At 39.4% G+C, this 21,065-nt stretch overlaps 1 pseudogene; it reads right to left on the bottom strand.

The window, feature by feature from the left end:
* Positions 1-4,789: 4,789 nt before the first annotated feature.
* The window catches only part of LOC102990629 (lethal(2) giant larvae protein homolog 1-like), a 125,756-nt pseudogene continuing 109,480 nt past the window's right edge, over positions 4,790-21,065 (bottom strand).

The raw sequence follows: 21,065 nt of genomic DNA, 5'->3' as shown, positions 1-21,065 counted from the left end.
GGATGCAGGTTGTGAATTGAAGAGTGTGAGTAGCTAGGTTTGGAGGGAGTTTAGGATATCTGATGTGGTCACCTTTGCTTCATTTAGAAATGTGAGTTATTTGAGCAGAGGGGTATTTTGATGAAAAGCTTTTGATAACAATTACTCTGGTACAATTAGTGTGAGTTGGAGTTGAGAGGTAGGAGACTATTATGACAGTCATTGGAGATGTTTCAACACAGGCTTGTGACAACTTGCAGGAATGTTAAAGGAGAATGAAGAAAAAAAAGGGGAGTGGACTAGATTTTAAAGTACTTTCCAGCCATGAGTTGGAGAAGTAGAATAGAAAACGAGGCTCTGGGTCTCACTCTCTAATTTGCATACTGGTTCCAGCACTCCTGACTATGACCTTAGGCAAATTATTTAGTTCTGCAAGTCCTTCAAGATTTACTCATCTGTAAAATAGGAATACTTTTAGAATCTATTTCACCATGTTAATGTAAGGTTTAAACAGGGTAGCATATATGAAGCCCTTAGCACAGGGTTTCAAACAGATGAGACCCCAATAAATGTTTGCCTGTACTGTTATTTAATTTTTAGACATTAAGGTTCTGAACTATACTAATAGAAAGGGGAGGAAATGAGTTAGGCAGAGAAAGGAGTGCTGAGGTAGAATTCACGGGATTTGGAAATTCACTTGATCATTAAATGTAGATCAAACCAGGGCAAAGGACCAGGAGAAGTGAACAAAAACTGAACATTTTAAGAATGCATAACTATGATGATTGGATTGCTTCTATTCAAAATTAGAGAGATTTAAAAAAAGATTTCTCTGAATTTTCTTTTCTGAATTGACAAAGTTTTTAAAACTTAAATTTATGAATTAAAATATATATTTTGTGAACAGAACTGTTTTTAAATTGTTTGCTTCAAATTTGAGAAAACAATCAGGCATTTGACTTTTTTCCATCTGAGCTGAAAATCTTAAAAGTTATCCTTTCAACGTGCCTATGGACACTGAATGAGCATTTGGTACTTAGTGCAACAGCATAGACTAGTGGCAGGAAGGAAGATTGTAACTAGGAGGCCTGGACATTACTTTTTATCATACCCAGGGCCCTTTTCAGTTTTAGGCTACAATGAGAACAAAATGGAAAGACTATTCGACAAATAAAAAAATAGTTTAAGAGGTAGTTATTTTAATAGCTTAAGGCTTGTTTATTAATGACCAGGATATTAAAAAATGCTTCCTTTTTTGACTGCTACAATAAGTAGCTTAATAGCAATGATTACATATTCAAATATTAAAAAATGTAATTAATTCCCTTGAATTGAAAACTTCGGCTATTTTAAACAATCTATGTATGAAAACCTTTATCAGATTTTAATTTGTACCCTGGGGGATAATGGTGTCATTTCCTTGTGTTGAGTGTCCTTATCCAGATAGGTGCTATAAATCAGTCAGCGAACATGTGTATGCACTACAGACACTGCTGAGGAAAACAAAACAAACGTGATCCAGATCCTCAATTTATAAATGTATAACCAAACATGTATACACCTTATACAATATGGACAAAAGAAATAAGTGCTCTTTTACCAGTCTAAAAAGCCATGGAAGCACAGAGGATGAAGGGGTTAATTAAACTCCTTTCTAGGAGGAGAAATCTTTGCAGGATTCCGTACTCAAGATATTGCCCAGAAAAGAGCGGACATTCAAAAATATTTATTTACTAAATGAATGATTGCTAAATAAATTCACCCAAAATTGTGATTTAAAACAACTATTGTTTTATTATCTCTCACGGTTTCAGTAGGTTGGAATTTGGAAGGGGTGCAGCTGGGTGGTCAAGGCTCAGGGTCTGTCTTGGGGCTGAAGTTAGATGGGGGCTAGAGGCAGCACTAGAGTTAGAAAAATGGGAGGCCAAGCAGCTGGGGGCCGCTTAGACACCTCTCTCTCTTGTATTCTCATGGCTGCCATGTGGTTTCTCCTCTTGGGTGGGTTAGTCTTCCTCATGGCATGGTGGCCTCTGTGCAGTTGGGCTTTGTATACCATTTCAAAGTTAACAAAGCAGAAGCTTCATGGTCTTTAATGACCTAGCCACAAAAGTCAATAGCTTTGTAAATGCCATACTCTGTTAGTCAAAAGAGTCACCAAATCAGCTCATTTTAAAGGGAGGGCACATAGACCTCATCTTTTGCTGGGAGTAGTGTCATAGTCACATTTAAGAAGAACATAGGGGAGGGAGGTAATATCGTAACTATCTGTGGAAAATTAAGTCACCGCAGTGACTATGATGTTAGTTTTTAAGACATATAAAGTTCTTATATAACATTCCTTTCTGCCTTTTTTTAAGGAATATATCATGAAATCTGAAAAAAAACTTCAGAAATGGATTTGGAATCATAAGTCAGTATAGATTATTTATGAACTCCTCAATTTCTACTCAGTTTTGTATGGTATTTCTCATAAATTCGTATCTTTTAATGTGTTGAGTCTCCATTTAGGCTTTGTCTATGAGATTGTGTGCTAAACATCTGCAAATAAAATAACATATCTAATTAAGTCACTACCATGACCAAAAACTAATCTATCAAATCAACTCTTTGGTATCATATAACAACAAAGAACAAAGTGAAACAAAGAAAAACAAACATACACATAAGCAATCCCCCAAGGCGAGCCAAGACAAAAACTTACCACATCAATAATTTACTTTTCACTTGTCAACAAGTTGCTTTGATAGGGTATAGAAGACAGAGACTTATGACAACGAATACATCTTGGATTTGATTTTACCAAAATGTTGCATGAGGGTTACAGCTAAATGGGTTTTGTTTTATTTCACATGCAAAAAAATCTCTTTCCAAGAGCTTTGTGAGATATGTGAATTATTTCAGGCTCATATGATACCACTTGGTTCACCAGAGCAGTTTAATCCACCTCTTTCACTTGTATGAACCAATACCAAGAGAGAGTAGAAACACTGAAAGCCTGTAGTATAAACTGCAAAGCCCCTAATGACTGAGAGTATGGTGGTAATTGTCTTCTGACCATGTGACCGTGTAAGCCATTCAGTGGAAAATGTGAAATAACAGATGTTCCAGTAATGTCCTCTGATTTCTGGAACTTACAGCTCACTAAGGGAAATATCAAGCCCTTTATATATGTATATTATTTTTGTAAACGAGAAAGGTAAGAGAGCACACTTTCAAAGTTGACGTCATGATACTTTTTGGATTATAAAAAATTTGACTACTAAAAAACCTACTTTTAATATTTTCTTTTTAAGAATTAAGTACCACACTTAAAACTTAAAGGTTTTTTTTTGTTGTTGTTGTTGTTACGCGGGCCTCTCACTGTTGTGGCCTCTCCCGTTGCGGAGCACAGGCTCCGGACGCGCAGGCCCAGCGGCCATGGCTCACGGGCCTAGCCGCTCCGCGGCATGTGGGATCCTCTCGGACTGGCGGAACCCCAACCACTGCGCCACCAGGAAAGCCCAAAGGTTTTTATATGTTATGATTTGATCAGCATTTTAGAATAAGGATGCAGTCTGAAAAGAAAATATTTTGCTCTAAGTTTACCTTTATTATTGTACTTATGGGGAAAGAAGCTTATTAAAGGAAATATTCTGAAAATAGCATGTGAATATAGGCAAAGCTGATAAATAAAACAAAATTTTATTTAAGCCATTATTAAAATATTTAAACATGCATTGGTGTTTAAGGTATAATGTTGCTTGCAGTCTGAAGGTTGCTTGCTGCTGAGAAACTGGGTGCTGATTCTATTTTCAAGAGGTTTTTTTTTGTTGTTGTTGTTATAAATATCTCATAGCATCACAAGAAATAATAGCTCAGCATCTATCTCTTCAGCTGCAAATACCTTTTCAGTTCATTCATCTCCTTCATGTGTTCTGAGCTGCTAGATTCAGACCTGGGGAAAAATATTTTTCTCTTTTTCTGCAGTATTTCTTGCTTTGTTTTAGCTACCTCAATAACTCTTTCCCTTTGTTCTACTTTGGAAGGCACGGCCATTAAAGAAGCTCACAACTTATATTTTCTGAGGCTCAGAAAAGTTTCTCAGCATTTTCTCAAAGGCACATGGGTAACCTTATCACTTATGAAATTCAGGCATAAACTCCTTAATGTTTTGGCTAAAAATAAGTATCTGATTCCTTTCCCATTGCTCAAAAACATTCTGGGTAACAATGCTGGGTACAGAGAATCGTGTAAAATAGAATTATAATTAAAATATTTGTTCTGGCTCATTCTATTGATACTCTCTTTTTCCCCCCTTTTAAGAGATATTAAATGCTTTCTTTTCCAAATTAAAAATCAGTAATTTTAATATTAAAACTGTTAATTTAAAAAAAAGACAAAAAGCCCCAAGGTACAATCTATAGGGAAACCCATCCTGCCCACCTGCTCACTGCCAGCCCAGTACCAAAATAGTTTTAAAATGACTGTCCAGCCCAGCATGGACATTAGAAAAAATTCTTTCTGCAAAGGGAGTGGGAAAGGACGGTGTGTGGAGTGGGAGGTAGCTTGGGTTGCCAGCCCTATCTACCCTCTAGCCTTGGCACCTGGGCTCCAGGGTAGCCAAATACCTGTAGGAAGGGTCAGTCTGACTCTGCCCCAGAGGCTCTGGGCCAAGTCCAGGCCCACAACCTGGGCTCAGGGTTGGCAGGTCCCACTGGAGCCTGCAGGTTAGCAGGTGTGGGTCCATGTAAAAGACCAAGAAGGGGCTGGGGTCCTGGGTTTCAGGTGCCAGCAGGGCAGGTAGGAGGTGGTTGGGTAGTTCTAGCCTTCCTCAGTTGATCAGGATGGCGCAGGCTCAAGCCCTGTCTTCTGCCAGTGTCCTCCGATTCTTCTCAGATTCCTCTACAGGGCCCAGGAAATCCTTCATATCCTCCACCGTGACGTCCCCTGTCGTGTCCAGCGTAGTGTTGTCACTGGTGGCCGAGTTAGTGGACATGGGTGAGAACACCCTTCCATCGCGGCTCCGTGGAGCCAAGACGATGCCTAGGGTCCCGTCAGCCTGTCTCAGCTTTGGCAACTCTGGGAGCCTGCAGCTGGCACGGGTGGCATCGTAGGGGCCAGCTAATGTCCAGAGAGCTGAGGGGCTCTGGACACTTACAGAGAAGCGTTCAAGCTCCCATGGGGAAATCAGGTAAAAACTGGCTGTGGCACTTGAAGGTGATGCGGCTGTGTCCTCCTTCCGGTTACAGGAGTAGTACACCTGGGGTCGCAGGCCAGGCACCGAGAAGACGTGGGCATTGCCCAGGCTGGGGAGGCAGATCAGGCACGTCTTGGCATAGTCCTCTCAGGCCATGCTGGGAAGTGTAGCCAGTGCCACCTTGTGCACGCGACAGCCCTTGTGGGCCATCGGCCTGAACTTTGTCTTGGCCCTTTCCTTGGGCAGCGTGAACACCTTGAACAGCCCCGCCCACCCCGTGAGCACGGCGTCCGCCCTACAAGTCCTGCGCCTGCGCCAGAACCCACGCGGCCTCGTCATAGGTCAGGCGTGAACACCTTGAACAGCCCCGCCCACCCCGTGAGCACGGCATCCGCCCTACAAGTCCTGCGCCTGCGCCAGAACCCATGCAGCCTCGTCATAGGTCAGGCTAAGGGCGTTTGCGTGCGTCCAACGCTGGGCGGGCCGACACGAGGTCGCGGGGCGTCAGCCGCACATCTGTGCCCTTCCGACGGCTCCTGCAGCTTCCTGATACCTGCATGGCTGCAGCGTAGCATACATGGAGCCCAAGTTGGTGTGTGGCTGCATCTCAAGGAACATGTCAGCAAAGTATAATAGAAGAAGTGCACAGCGCCCAGGAGGGAGTCCTCGGCCGACCGGGGCTGATGCAGAACTGCAGTGGCATCATCCCCAGGTCTTGGGGGCAGGCCTGCTCCGCCAGCAGCGTGTTGGCTTCCTGAAACTTGCTGTTGGCATTAGCATCCTACTTCTTGCCTGAGACTCAGCTCTTCCGCATGCGCCCGAAAGACCAGCACAGCAACTTTGTAAGCAACTTCACCTGGGATAGCGACCTCTCCATGGCCGGGGAGTCGTTGGGGTGAAGGGTGCACTTGGCCAGACCAGGGCTCTTGCACGGGTAGTCAAAGAGGCCAAAGCCATGACTTTGTGCCAAAAGCCACAGGCTGCACTCGGTGTGCTGCGAGACGGCAGGGATGGCACCGGATGACAGCACTGAACCAGCACATGGGCTGGAAGCCGGAGGCCAGGGCAGCGGCCCAGGCGCAGGATCAGCTGCCCACGGTCCTTCCACGTGAAGCCCTCGCAGTCCTGGAGGGAGTCTACGCTGGCCATGCTGACTGCCTGCTTCTAAGGCACGTCGCTTAGCTCCAGCACCAGCACCAGCACCTGGCCTGCAGTGCCGGCTTCACCAGCTTGGCTGTGTACTTGCAGAACGCCATCTTCTGCACGCTGAGCAGAGGATCGTCGCTGCAGGGTTAGAAGCAGCCAATCTTAAGGAAGGGCGGCCAGTCGTCTACTGTGGCTTAGGCCGGGTTGTTGGCATGCGTGCTGTCCGTCTGGAAGAGGCCAGCAGTGCTCAGCTTGCAGGATGGCTGGGGCGCCACAGCGGAGGCGTCCCAGAACCGCATGATGCTGTCCTCATGGTCAGTCAGCAGCAGCTCTCGCTGCGATGGCTCTGGAGTGGGTTCCGATTCCAGTGATGGGCCAGCTCGTGGTGCAGGAGGCTGGCTGGGAGCTCTGCTGCTCCCTAGCGCTCACGATGCGGGCCCACAGCTTTTCTGGGACATTGGCGACATGGGGCGAACAGGTAAGAGTGGACAAAAACTGTCTTAATATTGAACACTTACAGGAGAAAAATTTTTCTAGTCCTTAACAATACCATTTCACATCCAGACATGCTGGGCCACTCAATGAGGAGTTGGGCGTATTCTTTATTTGAAACAGTCTAGGTATGAAGAAAGATGGAGGAATCAGAGTATTAAAGATGGATTCTACTCGAGCTGTCTGTACTGCAACATCTCTTAGTTCATACCAACAATATTGTTATATCTACCACTTGCAATTTCTAAGTCATTTTCTCATTAAATTAGCGGTTGAGCAGGTGTAGCTAAAAGTGTCTTCAGTCACTTCTGCCTTAATTTGAGAGAAGAGTTTTGCAAACCATTGAAATTTAATTTTGGAATCTCATTCAGTAAGCTGGAAAAACAACGATGGCAAACTGGTGTTTTGGTTTTGCTTTTACATCTGGTGATACAGTTAGGGCTTTTATTACCAAAGGAAATTGATAACTGTGAAAAAAATTATGACAGTTCTAACATTTAGTAGATTAAAGGTTTTATATACATTATCAAACTCCCCTCAGTAATTCTGGAAATGAGAGAGGTGTAAATGCTGCTATTTGTGTTTTCTACAGAAGTCAGTAGTATTAAATTATTAAAAATATATAATATATATTTTACATGCCAATATATATACACTGTGTGTGCGTATACACCCACACACACAGAATGAGAATAGCTTATAGCTTAGTTTTCCCAGTTTTTCAACTTTCTCTTCCTCATCAATGGTTTCCTTCAAGGATGTCTTTTGTGTAAAGCATCCTAGAATGTTCTGTTTCCCACCTCATTTATCATTTAGTTGCCATGTTTTATTCTTTGTTTCAACTGGCTAATGTTAAGAGATCGATGGTCCAGTACATAAACAAACTGACCAGAGGGGCTAGAGAAGACACCATGAGGCTCACAACAAAACTCTTCTTACTGACATTTCCCTTATGAACACGGCCTGCTGAAAAGCTGTTATTGAATCAAGAATACATCACCAAATGGAGGTTTGAAATTGACCACTCCACCACACACTCACCACAGTTGCAAAACTACTGCCTTGAGTTGACATCTGTCTTCTACTTAGGTTCCTAGACCTTGTCACTAATCTCACCATTGAGCAAATATAAGTACATCTGCTTTCCAAGAAAGGTTCCTTTGCATTACAAATATTACACTATAATTTCTAAGTTAGTGCAGTAACCCATAAACATTAGCGTTGCTCCCAAACTATGCTGAATGTACAGAGTAAACCATGAGTCACAAAATATTTTCTCCAAAGCCAAGCGCATCCTTCATGTGAACAATTTTTAAAACTGATGCAGACATGCTCATGAGCGACACTGTTTCTAATATTTAGAACTTTTTCTGACCTTTGAAACCATTCTTCAGCATTAGGTTTCAGGTCCTACAGTGAACTGAACACAAAGCTTAAAGATGAACACATGTAAATTAAGATAAGTGTATTTTCAGTAAATATACTGGAAGAGTATGCCAAAGGAAATTTCACATTACTTCATTTTCTGAGCTTGAATTTTTGCTTTCTTATATAGACAAGTGCATACACACACACAAACACAGTCACACATATACCTGTTGGTACACACATGCCTTGTGTTCACTGAAAATGGGCTGACATTCCGGATTCGATGATTGTCAGTGGCATAGCCTAACCAAAACTTTATCAATCAGGAATTTAAAAAGTCTATATTTTAGGATCTCCACTCATTCCTGTCAGATTTCTTTCCGAGTAGGTTCCCTTCTGCTGGTCAGAATCAACATTAAGAAGCATATTTGCTATCAGGTAGATGTCAACATCTGTTTTAGTTTTATTTTTGTAGCAGCAGAACAGCCCAGATTTTCTTTGTAATTTATTTTTGATATCACTATCATTCCATTTTCTCCATGCTTCCCTTTTGAAGTACATTTAAATCTTCCTTAAAATATAGTGAGCACTCTTTTAGAGAACGCCTAACTTTATTTTAGTTCCTTTGATTTGTAATGCATAGCTTTAGCAGTCCGTCTCAACATATTATTTTTTTTCATCTCTGAAGCTCTACGTTGAGATCTCAGAAGTTTGCTTTGTAGGATAACTTCCTAGACTATCACGTTTCTACTTAGGACTCATTGCCTTCTGACTTCATACAATTTAAAATTTCATTTTATTATATTAAGGAATGGCATGAGATGATTCTGGGTTCCTAACTTTCTATGTACTTAATGCATTAAGAAAAAAAGTGCAGTTTCAAATTAGAGGCTCAGGATGCAGTAGGAGTCAGGGCAGTGACAGAATCAATGTGTGGTGTCAGCAGTGGTAGTTGGGGCATGGGCAGGCAATGCTGCCAAAGGACACCTCAAGCCTAAAAGCAAGACCACTGATAATTTTACAGAGACTGTTGCATGGGTGCTTCTCTGAACGCTTCTCTGTTCTTTCCCAATTAAGTTCACATCAAGTCCAGTAGGAGAGTAGATGTTGATTTGCTTGGGGAGCCAATCCATCATTGCTCTGAGAGTGCCAGCACAGGTGCCAGGTAATGGTGGAGTTTGGATTCCACTACTGCAAAGATAACATCACTTTGTTACTTCCTTCCAAGTAATCCATTCGGTAACGTGTCTTATAAATCTCCCATAAACAGAGGTAGTTTTTAAAGAAAACAAGAAAACAACTGTGGGAGTAAATGTGTTGTCCTAATTGACGGGTGTTTTGACCACTAAACCACTTTTAAATTCTCAAATTGATGTATTTGTGTGTGTGTGTGTGTGTTTGTATGTGTGTGTGTTTTATCAGTCCTCCATGCTGTGTTGCCTGCTAATTTAGTTCAATCTACAATCTAGGAAATAACTCCTTTCTTTCCAAGAGCCAGGTCATTACTGTGAATAATTAAAAAGCAGGGCTCTACCCTGTTGGTAAATTCTTTCCACCTTGAAAAGTTCCGTTGCCTGTCATTGCTGTGGTCATCATGCCCCACCCTTCACCCAGTTTTCAGGCTTCTTTGCCAGCTCCCTGCCTGTGGTGGGTCTGCACTTTAGGTACTCACTTTCCTTGCTGCTTTCCTGACGATATAAGTATAATATTAAATGCACATGCAGTTCCTTACCGTGTTTCTCTTTTGTGCCAATTATGTATCTTGATTTGGTCTTTTGTGTCTGTTTTTTCCTAACTTACACAGACCTTCTTCTCCAGCAAAATTGAATATGCGCAGCATCAGTTAGTGTCCTGCCCCAAATGTTCTCTCTCGCATCTCTCAAGGTGCAAGCTTAGTGCTAGACTTTACTTTTTTCATGCTGCTTAGAAATTCTATGACGTTCATTGTCTGTGCCAGTTCCGGTAGATGCCCAATAAATCTTTCTGAATTGAAATATGTATTTCTTTCATTAAAATATAAGCTCCTTGGGGACAGGGAATGTGCCTTAGTGCCACTTGCAATGTACATTTGGTATTAGATATTTTATTTTTTTTTTAGAAATTTATTATTTATTTATTTATTTTTTGCTGTGTTGGGTCTTCGTTGCTGTGCGCGGGCTTTCTCTAGTTGTGGCGAGCGGGGTTTACTCTTCGTTGCGGTGCGTGGGCTTCTCATTGCTGTGGCTTCTCTTGTTGAGGAGCACGGGCTCTAGACACATGGGCTCAGTAGTTGTGGCTCACGGGCTTAGCTGATCTGTGGTATGTGGGACCTTCCCAGACCAGGGATTGAACCTGTGTCCCCTGCGTTGGCAGGTAGATTCCTAACCACTGTGCCACCAGGGAAATCCGGTATTAGATATTTTAAAAACCTATTTTTTTGATTGGCAGATTGGTTTGATAAACTATTTGCCTTGAGTTTCTCTTTTTTAGAAAAGTCAGATTTTTGATTTGTCTACTCTTACAAGTCGTGTATTTCACATGGTAGTTCCTTAAAGGGATTTAGCTGTTTCCTTACTATGTCACTATCCTTCTTCTGGCTCTTCTAGATTTTGCTGTGTGTATCTTATGGGGGAAAAAAAGCATTTGTCCAGTCTGCTTCTTTATAGGAATAACTGGAAGGGCAATAATTCGGCATTTGTTAGTTTTTAAAAAAATGGAAGGAAGGGGAGGCTTTTAATTGTATGGGAAATTTAATTAGATTTAGACTAATTAAATTCATTTTTTATATTAACATGTGCACAAATATTATTGCATCTCGTTAGATTTCATTCTTCTAGCCTTACTGAACAATATTCAGTAGTAGTTTCGGATTACAATAAGTTCATTATGAAGATAAGGTGGAATTAGTGTAGGAAGCTCAGCTGGTTGAAGGGGTCTGTACTTTAATTACTGCAGAGGGTGTGCATATTAATTACAACACAAGTGATATTTACTGTACCTCAGGAACATATGACAGGGTAAAGATACTGACAGCACCAGCTAATAAACTCAGTATGATAATGAGGAGAAAAGACCATAAAAATAGAAGGAAATAAAATTATTCATAAAGTATATTGATCCCAAAGTAAAGACATTAAGCTCTGATGAAGGGCAACAAAAGGGAAGCTCCTCACTTTATCAAACAAATAACCAAAGTAGAGAAATGTTAGCAGGGAGACAGATTGTCATTATCCTGGTCACATGATCACACTCCAGAGAGTACACAGGAGCCATAAAATGGGAGATTTTTAATAAATCAGCAGAAAGCCATACTGTCACCTGCAGGAACCGAGGTCGCAGTGGCTAAGGACAGCTCCTGGGAGTGGAGAAGGCGGATATGCTGCAGGGCAAACAGGGAAGGAACCGCACGCACACAAAATCTGGTTCAAGAGCCCCTGTGCCCTCTGGAAAAGAGAGGGGGCACCTACAAATACTCTGAAAATAGATCTCAGTAGCAACCCAGAGGCCATCACTCACTTTTCCCTGTGGTTTGAAATCACCAGCTGTGATTTTGAGATGGTGAAGGGAAACCAGTGGGGCTTGGTTGGATAATTGTTCCCAGGAAATGCTCATTTCTGCCATGATCCTGTCTAAATCTATACAGCTCAAAGGAAAGTTCAAATTTTGGCCTAGAGTGATTAAATCTGAAGTTTTATTTGTTTTGTTTTTACATGGGCCTTCCAAAAGAATGGTCATTTTTTAAACAATTATTTAGTCGACTACTAACGTTTATAAACAAGTTTATTTTAGAAAAAAAAATTGGCCAACATGCGAATTCTTCATTTACATTAAATAATTAATATAGTTATGATTTTGCTAAGTATGTATTTGTTATTTTGGAGTTTATTAGCCAAAATCTGCCAGATACTGCTCATAGTTGACATATGATGGAAAGAAAGGATATTAATTACCTATTTATTTTAACACATGAAATGATTATGTGGACCAAACTCTTTGAATAGCTTTAATTTTATGAGGAAAACATTTTTTTGTGGGCGTATGTATGATTTTACTGTATACTGGAAATATGTGATATATATTTTTATATGTGAACTTGTGTGTGTATATAATAGAATATGCAGTTCTGGTTCAAACACCTCCAAAGAATAAATTGTTATTCACTAGAACCTAGAGAAAATGGAGAGAAGGGCATACCTAGGGCAGTACGTAATCTGGGCCTGCATCTTGGTAACACAATTAGAGTCGTCTGGAGACAGAAGACAAAAGAAGAGAGTCCTCATTTTGGTTGAAATCCATAAAATCATGAACTGAAAGGATTAGACATCAAATTACAGAATGAAATTATGGAAAAAAATCTCACTTTGCAACTTAGGCAAGACAAATACAAGGAATAACTGATTCCCTCACATCTGAAGTATTTTAAGTTATGCATCCTGGAGCAGAAGTGATGATAGCCCTGGACACTATCATGAAGTAGGGGTGCCATCCCTTGTTTCCAATTTCTCCCTCTACCCTTTTCAGGGCTTTACTTTTATCCATCCCTAATATATTCCTGTGGTTTCACGCTAGCTTTTCTCTCCTTTGGTGGTGGGTTGAAAAGTTGTTTCACTCACATTAAGGTGAAATATATCCAGCGATATTTTTATTTTAATAGTACAGTGCTTCATGTAAGCTCACATCTTATAACTTGACTGGTAATAAAGTAGTTATATACAAGTAGAAGAATCCACCTGAAATTACTCAGATGTATCAAGTATGCATGTGACCCACATGAAAGGTCAAACATAGAACATGGGGAAAAGAGGTGGTAATTCAAGTTTTATAATTGTTATTGTTGTGAAATGGGTTACTTTTTAAAAAAATTTTTATTGGAGTATAGTTGATTTACAATATCACGTTAGTTTCAGGCAAAGTGAATGTTATACATATATCCACTGTTTTTTTTTTTAAAGATTCTTTTCCCATATAGGCCATTACAGAGTATTGAGTAGAGTTCCCTGTGGAAATGGGTTACTTGAATCAATATATGTGTGATATTACAATGTTAAGGCACAAGGCTGTGGGACTGTTTGGTACCTGGAACGTGGTGGGTTGGTGTTTGATAAATATTTATTGAATGAATAAATAACAAATGATTGAATGAATTGACCTCAGGTGGTGTTTGATCAGTCTTTGAAAATTATTGGCAGTGTTTTTGCTATGCCTAGTGAACTGGGTACTGGCTGTCACACTGGCCTTGGGCTTTTGTGCTAGCAGGCCCTAATTATAGTATCTCTGTCATCACCTGAGATGTGAATGCTGGCTGGCGGATTACCACTGTTGGGTGGCTAGGCCCTTGCCCCGTGTTTGGATGTAAAAGATGTAGGTCATAATGGGAGATTGATGCACTTGTGTTGAAATCTGGAACATGAAGCTGTCTGCAGCTCACCCCTTGGGAGGTTCAAACAGTTTTATGATAAATATAAATAGCTTTAGCAGACTTTCAGTTACCAAGATGTTGATGTATGTTTTCTTGTTCCAAATATCCTGACACTTGGAAACAAAAGAATGGTTTAGATGCATACCAATTATATGTACAAGCTTCTTGGGAACAGAAAGGAAATTCCAAGCCTATGACCCCCTATCATCTAGGATTTAGGCTGGGCTTAGTTGAGTATAATTCTGATTTTCTGTTAGTGTTTTATGGGTGCCTGATATAACATTACTTCTCTTTGACAAGATTTTAAATTTTTCCTCTTAGTATGATTTTTCCTGGAAAAATCATACTAAGAGGAAACTCACAAGTTTCCTGCTGCCCTTGTGCCATCTCATTGCCCTTAGCTTCTTCCCTTCCCTCATATACATTGCTTCAGTGATCTGTAGTTCATTGTTCACCATTATTTTTCATCCTTTTCTCATCTATTGATAATTTGGTTCTGATACTGTTTCTGCAGTTGATACTTTCTCTTTTACATGTTCTTACCTTACTGGCTAATTTTTTGACTTGCCATTCTGGAACTGCTCTTTTCTTTTTCCGCAGAGAAAGAGTTGAGTTTATTGAGAAACTAGTTAAGGGACATCAATCGATCAATGTCCATTTAAGAAAGAAGGTCAGTCTTTAGCTTCCTTCATTTATTTCTTCTTTGAATTATGAGGAGATAAAGAGTATTTGATGCAGGTATTAAATAGACATGGATTCTGATGTTCGGCATGTTGTAGAAAGCAGAGGCTTTAGGAATTAAAATAGCAGTGAGACAAAATGGGTTGTATTACCTAAAGACTGGGATAACAGCCTATATCATCAACTTAAGGAAATTGTTAGTTTTACATTTGGAATAAGTATATGAGCAATCTCACCACACTATATTGGTTAAAGTTAAATATTTAAGTTTAAACACAATAAGTGACCTTTAAAATATGAAATTACATTTGACCCAATATGCTTTGTAATCCCTACAGTTACAGGGAGCCACAAAATCCTTGTGTTTCAACTACACAGAACATCTTGTTGATCTTCATTGCAGTGGAGTGAAAATTAGAGAAATTTCGCAAAGCATTTGAACCTTAGTGCAGAGTTTAAATCCTTTAAGCACCTCAAGCTCCAAGTAATTTCATAAATTAAAGTTTCAGAAGGTTAAGTTTCTGGTATAAAAAGTTTGTGTTTGTGTACATTATAATTAGAAAAAAGTATTTCATGAAAATCTGAGGAGGTATGATTGAATAGATAATTAAAAATCATAACATTCTAATCAATAAAAGAGATGGATATGATTGCTCTTGCCATTCTATTTCTTGGACCTTGTAAATCTTCATAAATCCTTTTCTTTTTTTTTTTTTAAAGATCATGTTGTATATTCATTACCACAAAGCGGGAGTCATAGTCAAGGTTTCCTGTAAGTCTTAGGTTGTAGAGCTCCAACAAGTGTGCTAAAGTAATAATTCATTGAGAAACCTCAAAAGTGACTCATAGAATATAGTATTAATAGAAATGGAGGAACAGAAAAGGCCACCTGTGATGGAAAATTCACAGATCTCTTAGAAATTGTCAAATGGATCAACTCTTGAGAAGAGGGAAGGTGCTGTGCTTGTATTTGATTTAACAATAACAAACACCAAAGCAAAACTGATTTCATTTGGGAAGGATCATTTTTTCAGTTACCTTTTCTGAAATAATCCCCACCCTCTGTTCCCTCATTCCTGTTACAATTAGTCATTACCTACTGTTGCTTGTGATTTGTTGGCAGTCTCTAACTGCAATCTGTTGCTGTGTGACAGATCGATTCTTTTAGCCCAGACACATTCCTGAATTCAGCCAAAATTAAAAAGAATTATATATATATGTGTGTGTGTACATACACACACACATATTACATCCCTCTGGCTAATGTGGCAGATCATTCTTTAAAAAGGTGCTTTTAAGGGAGACCATTAATGAACCCTGCATGTATACAGCAGGAGTGAACACTATTAAGTGACCCCCTATGCAGAATGGGTTCAGAATGCAGATGTGTAGACTGTGGACTTTGAAGTATATTCTTCTAAATCGTCACTTTTAAAGGAGATAATTTCAGAGCAATATTTTTGTTAGAGAAGAGGTGTTGCTTCTGAGCCTACTGAAGAGAATTTGTAGAAATCTTGTTTATACCCACACACATAGATGTATACACACACCACTGCATTTAAATAATTCCAGTAACATTCATATTCCTCGGGTTTTTCAGAAAAAGAAATTAAAGTTTTGTTGCAATCAATTTAACAGTCGGAGCTTTGGTGTAGCAAAATATATGCTTCGTAGCCCTTCAAAATTTATGCAGTTTGTACATATAGATATATGCTGTATATATTTTGAAGTGATTCGTATGTTGAATTTTTTTCCTCACTTAAAACCATGCGGCATAATTGATTGGGAGAGTTACTGTCGTCACAGTCTATTTTTGCAGCAAAGCAGAGGCTATTTGAGATGCTTGTGGGTTTTTTTTTTTCTTAAATGCTTTTACTTTATTGCAAGGAAAGGAAAAACTAGTCATTATATAGCAAGATACTATTCATTGTTGGTTTGTTCTGAACAATGCGGAATTAAGTAACGTTATTGCATGACAGGATCAATATGTAAAAAAACACATTTTCTCCATTAGCCTTTGGTGTTACTGTTGTCTGACTCAGTGCAACTGTATTTGGTGAAACACACACACAATCATACACACTCATATACTCACTGACATTTTAAAAATGTGTAGTCTGTTGAGTTTGCTACCTTACAGATCCAAGGAACAGCTTGCTTCTCAACGTTTATATATAATGTTACCTCAGTCACAAGGCCAGGGCCACACGAGTTGCCAAATTAAGGAAATTGGTGGGCTAGTGAGGAAAATACTGCTGAACCAAAAGGCAGATGTTTCACTCTATGTTATACATTGGTGGAATACCCTCAATCTGTCAGCATCATTTTCTCAAAGTATAAACTAGCCACTCTCCTGGTTCCTGTTTCCATTTCAGGTTTTTAAAGGGGCCCCTTGTTTGGCTGCTGGAAAACTACCAGCTTTCCTCACTCTAAAATTAAGACAAGGTAGTCATTCATGACCACTTGAGAAATTTACTTGAGAAATTTCTTACCACTTGAGAAATATACTCTGACCACTTGAGAAATACTTAAAAAATCTTTTTCAAGCTCAATTTGGAAGGTGGCTGTAGGTATTATGGTTATTATGCAACTTTACAAATAAATCCATGACAGCTGATACAGAATTTAAACAATATATCAATATATGCATGCCATAGGGGCTAGTAAATAGCATAGGCAGGATTAGGTTGCAAAATGCTTGCATTTTTAGTCTAATTACTCTTCTTATCAAATCCTTTTATGAATAAAAAGAAAAGTCCTTAAACACAGAAATGTAGAAATTGAGAACTGAAAATGTTACTCCAAGTAACCAAGGGATATAGAAGGGGGCAGCTCTATTATACTTTGTTTTGCATTATTACTGCCTTTAAAATCATTTAGTATAATCTTTTTCCAAAATTATAAGGATTTTTTCTTTACAATTAAAAATTGTTTTTACAATTTTATAACTTTACAGACTTAAGACTAGAAAAATTACTTAAGTGAACACACTAATTCATTGAAACATTACATAAGATTAAAGTCAACTTTTAACATGATATGATTGTACATAGGTTCTAAAGACTTTATCAAATTATTTGGATTTTACTAGATCTGAATAAATAGCAGAAAACACACAGAAACTAATTCAAACATATTTCTTTGTTCTGGTAAATTACTACATATGCTTCTAGCTCCCTAGTATCGGAGGTTCTATAAAAGGAGAATTTCTTTTTTTTTGCCATCCCAGTGTGTTTTATCCACCATTTAAAAACACATTTGAAATATATTGCAATCGTGTGAGAAGTGACATAAATACATTTGGTGATTAATATTTATTTGATCAACTGTGAGTGCAACAATATGACTTCTAATTTGAAACCACACAAGCTTCCTTTTCAGCAATCCTGCCTTTCAAAGCCTTTCATTTGCTATAGCACAGGCTGATCTTGGAAAGAGAATCTGTTAGATGTACTTTACCCTACTCTTTTTCCAACTTAACTGTTGAAACAGGACAGTGGGCATTTAGCCCTATTTCCAGGTGTGTCATATTGAAACTTGTAAAATGTGTGAGGGGATGGGGAAACTCTTAGACTCTAGGCCTCTGGGTGATTCCGGAGAGCTTGGCCTGTTGACATTTGTTCCAGGGTGTGTGTATTTGAAGGTCTATATTACATTGTCTGCAATATATAAACACGCTCCCATACATATTCTGTAAAAATGGCAGAGTAGATGTCAGGAAGACGTCTCCCAATGTTAAATAATGATTCTGTTCCTTCTCATATTGTTATTCCTATTGTTTTATTTCTATCCCCTGTGCTCGTGGTGTCTTTTGTGGTGCTTCAGCTGTGATGAGATGGCGGGTGAACAGCTTCCTCCAGAATTGACGCCAGCTGGTTTGGAAGACTGGCAAACCCTCAACTTTCCCTCTATCCACCACGTTAGAGATTGACTTTATTATCTGCTGTAGCTCCACGCCATGCCCAGTCTCCAGTGGCCCGGAACGCAGGCACGTAACACAGCCCCATTCACCATCGCACTTATTTTGATTTAGTCATAACTTCAGGAATTGCCTTTTAACAACAACTACAAAAAAAGTGAGGGTCATCTACTTCTAATGCTGGAAACCCTGTGATAATCTGTTCCATGCATTCAAATGAAAATATGACTTCTTGGCAGAGAATAGCATTATAATGTAAAATCCCATATGCTGTTATACAGTATGTTGCAATCTGTTTTACGGCTGCCTCTATTCTAACGAGTGAATACTGCCAATAAAGCAATTGAAGATAACACTAATTGCTTATTTCTGTGATCCATAATTTTTATGGCTGCCTTATAGCTCTTTAGTCAAATAGATGCTTTTTGGCCTTTAAGATCTAGAACTCATGTACTGTAGCAGTAGAAACTGGAAATGTACATGCTGTCCTGAGAGGCTTTTCTGTACTTGATGGATAGGATTCAGCAGAAAAATAATGGAAAGGTGCGAAAAAAAATATAGAAGTCTTAAATGGGCTCTGACAGGTAAACACAAGATTTTATCCATACTTAGGTAACTTTAAATAAATGTATACATATATGGCTGTGTATGAAACAAAATTAGGCTGTTAGGTCTTCTTTGCCTTCATGCATTTTGGGGCCTGTTGAACGCAAAAGTAACCATGGAAGGCGTTGGTGGTGTGTGAGCACAGCTAGTTGGAGACTGTGTTTGATCTTGGCCTTTTCCACATACTGACTTTGTGATCTTGAGCCAGTGATTCAGCTTTTCTGAGTTTAGGTTCCTCTTAGGAATGCTGTCATGACTAACTGGATGGGACACACTTTGATGACTGTAAAATACTGTACCCATGTTAGTGATTGTCTCTGCTTGATCCCTGTTTGGGGCCATCATGACATGCTATCTCATGAATAATCTTATAGAAACTCCAGATTACACAGCATTTGTCCAAGAATTTTTCCAGTCTTTTGCCCCTCAAAGACCGTGGACCAGCAGCACTGGCCTCCCCTAGGAGCTTGGTAGAGATGCAGGATCTCTGTCTCCACCCCAGACCTGCTGACCAGACTCTTCCTTTTACCGAGATCCTTAGGTGATTAGTATACACGCTTGTCTAACTTACCTCATAGATGAGAGAGTTGAGATGCAGCAAGGTGAAGTGATGCACAAGAGGTCTGTAGTGTGTTCAGAGTTAAGCTGGGACGAGGGCCCAGGTCTTCAGACCCTAAATCCAATCCACACTTGTCTCCACCTTAAAATATAGAAAGTTTAATTTTATCGAGTGACAGATTTCAGATTAACTACATAGGCTCAAAAGTGGGCAACATGTTTGTAGCTTAAAATAGTATAAGTCAGAAAAGCCATCTGTTTCTGCTTTATTTGGTCAGATAGCGAAAATAAAAATCAAAGCAATCAATAGGTTGTATTACTGAGCTTAAATTATATATAAAATGTGTCTAAAATACCCATAGATTTCTATTCATGAAGTTCAGTAGACATGTTCTCAAATTCTCAAATGGAAGAATTTAAGATATATGCCCTTAAAATCAGACAAAGTGCATGTGCAAAGATCACAGGGACCTGCTATTCCAGTTTTCTATTTGTATCCAGCTTTCTAGCTATTATGATCTCTTTGGTAGGAAAAAGAGATGATGCTTATGTATAAATAAGTATTTATTTCTCCTATTCCAACAGAAATATACAATGTGCTGTGCCCAAATAGAAGTGCAAAAGGATTTTACAAACAATAGCTTAACAATGCTCATAATTCCCTGATGAGATATATACTCTAGTTCTAAAAAGTAGCCCCCGATCAGTTTAATCCATATATATATATATATGTATATATACTACCAATATATATATGTTATTGGACACACTGGCAATGTTGAATTTATTAAAAGCTGAGCATTGTGAACTACATATAAATTATTATCTCATATAATATTCACCAAAACTCTATGGGATGCTGTTATTATCCTCATTTTATAAGTGAAATGATGACCTCAGGTTGAGAGAGGTCAAGAAAAGAATGTGCCCAAGGACACACAGCTGCAAGATATAACAGAGAACCCTCAGAAATGAGCAGTTTAAGTGAACCTTCTAAATATTGTGACTTGGGGGTAAAACTTTTGAATCCTGACCCCTCATGTTCTACTTTAGAACTGTTAAATTAGAGCTGTTCTCTAGACCTGAACCTCTATCGTAATTTCATGCTGTGAGGTTGGGGTGGTGGTGGCCTTTTCTCCCTTTTGCAGCCAGCACACGGATAGGTGGGACAGCTGAGGCCCCAGACTCCTCAGAGGAGCCTGCAGCCGGGGAAGGAAGGAGCCTTAAACTCATCTCCTCTCCACAGTCAGATCTGCTTCCCCAGAGATGCCAAGTCTAGGTTCTTGGTTCAAAGGCTCTTATTCTCTAGAACTGAGATTGACAACAAATAAGGTTTGTAATATAAATGCCAACATACTTGTGAGTGAAAAGTACGTACTTTTAAAGTACCTACTTTTCATACTTAATGAAATCAGCTGCACAAGCTTTCACAGAGAAATGAGTATTGAAGACAAAATGGGGAGACAGCTACCCAAAATGGTTCTAGATACAGCTGTGGGAGCTTTATGACTGAAGGTGCAGAACTGAAGAGAAATGCTTGAGAGAAAAAGAGCACGGATGAGAAAGAACCAGAACAAGTAATTGAGAGAGTCGAAGTAAAACGCTCATTAGTAAGCAAAAGGTAAAATGAGTGATCTGGAAAAAGAAAGAAATCACATGCACACAAGCAAACTCATGATATGCACCCCTATTTTATAGGACACACTCAGCTCCATGCTGATAGTCCATGTGTGGAATCTCTA

This window comes from Physeter macrocephalus, chromosome 12, assembly GCF_002837175.3.
Source record: "Physeter macrocephalus isolate SW-GA chromosome 12, ASM283717v5, whole genome shotgun sequence".
NCBI classification, from domain to species: Eukaryota; Metazoa; Chordata; class Mammalia; order Artiodactyla; family Physeteridae; genus Physeter; species Physeter macrocephalus.
This window is presented reverse-complemented; position numbering and strand designations above follow the sequence as displayed.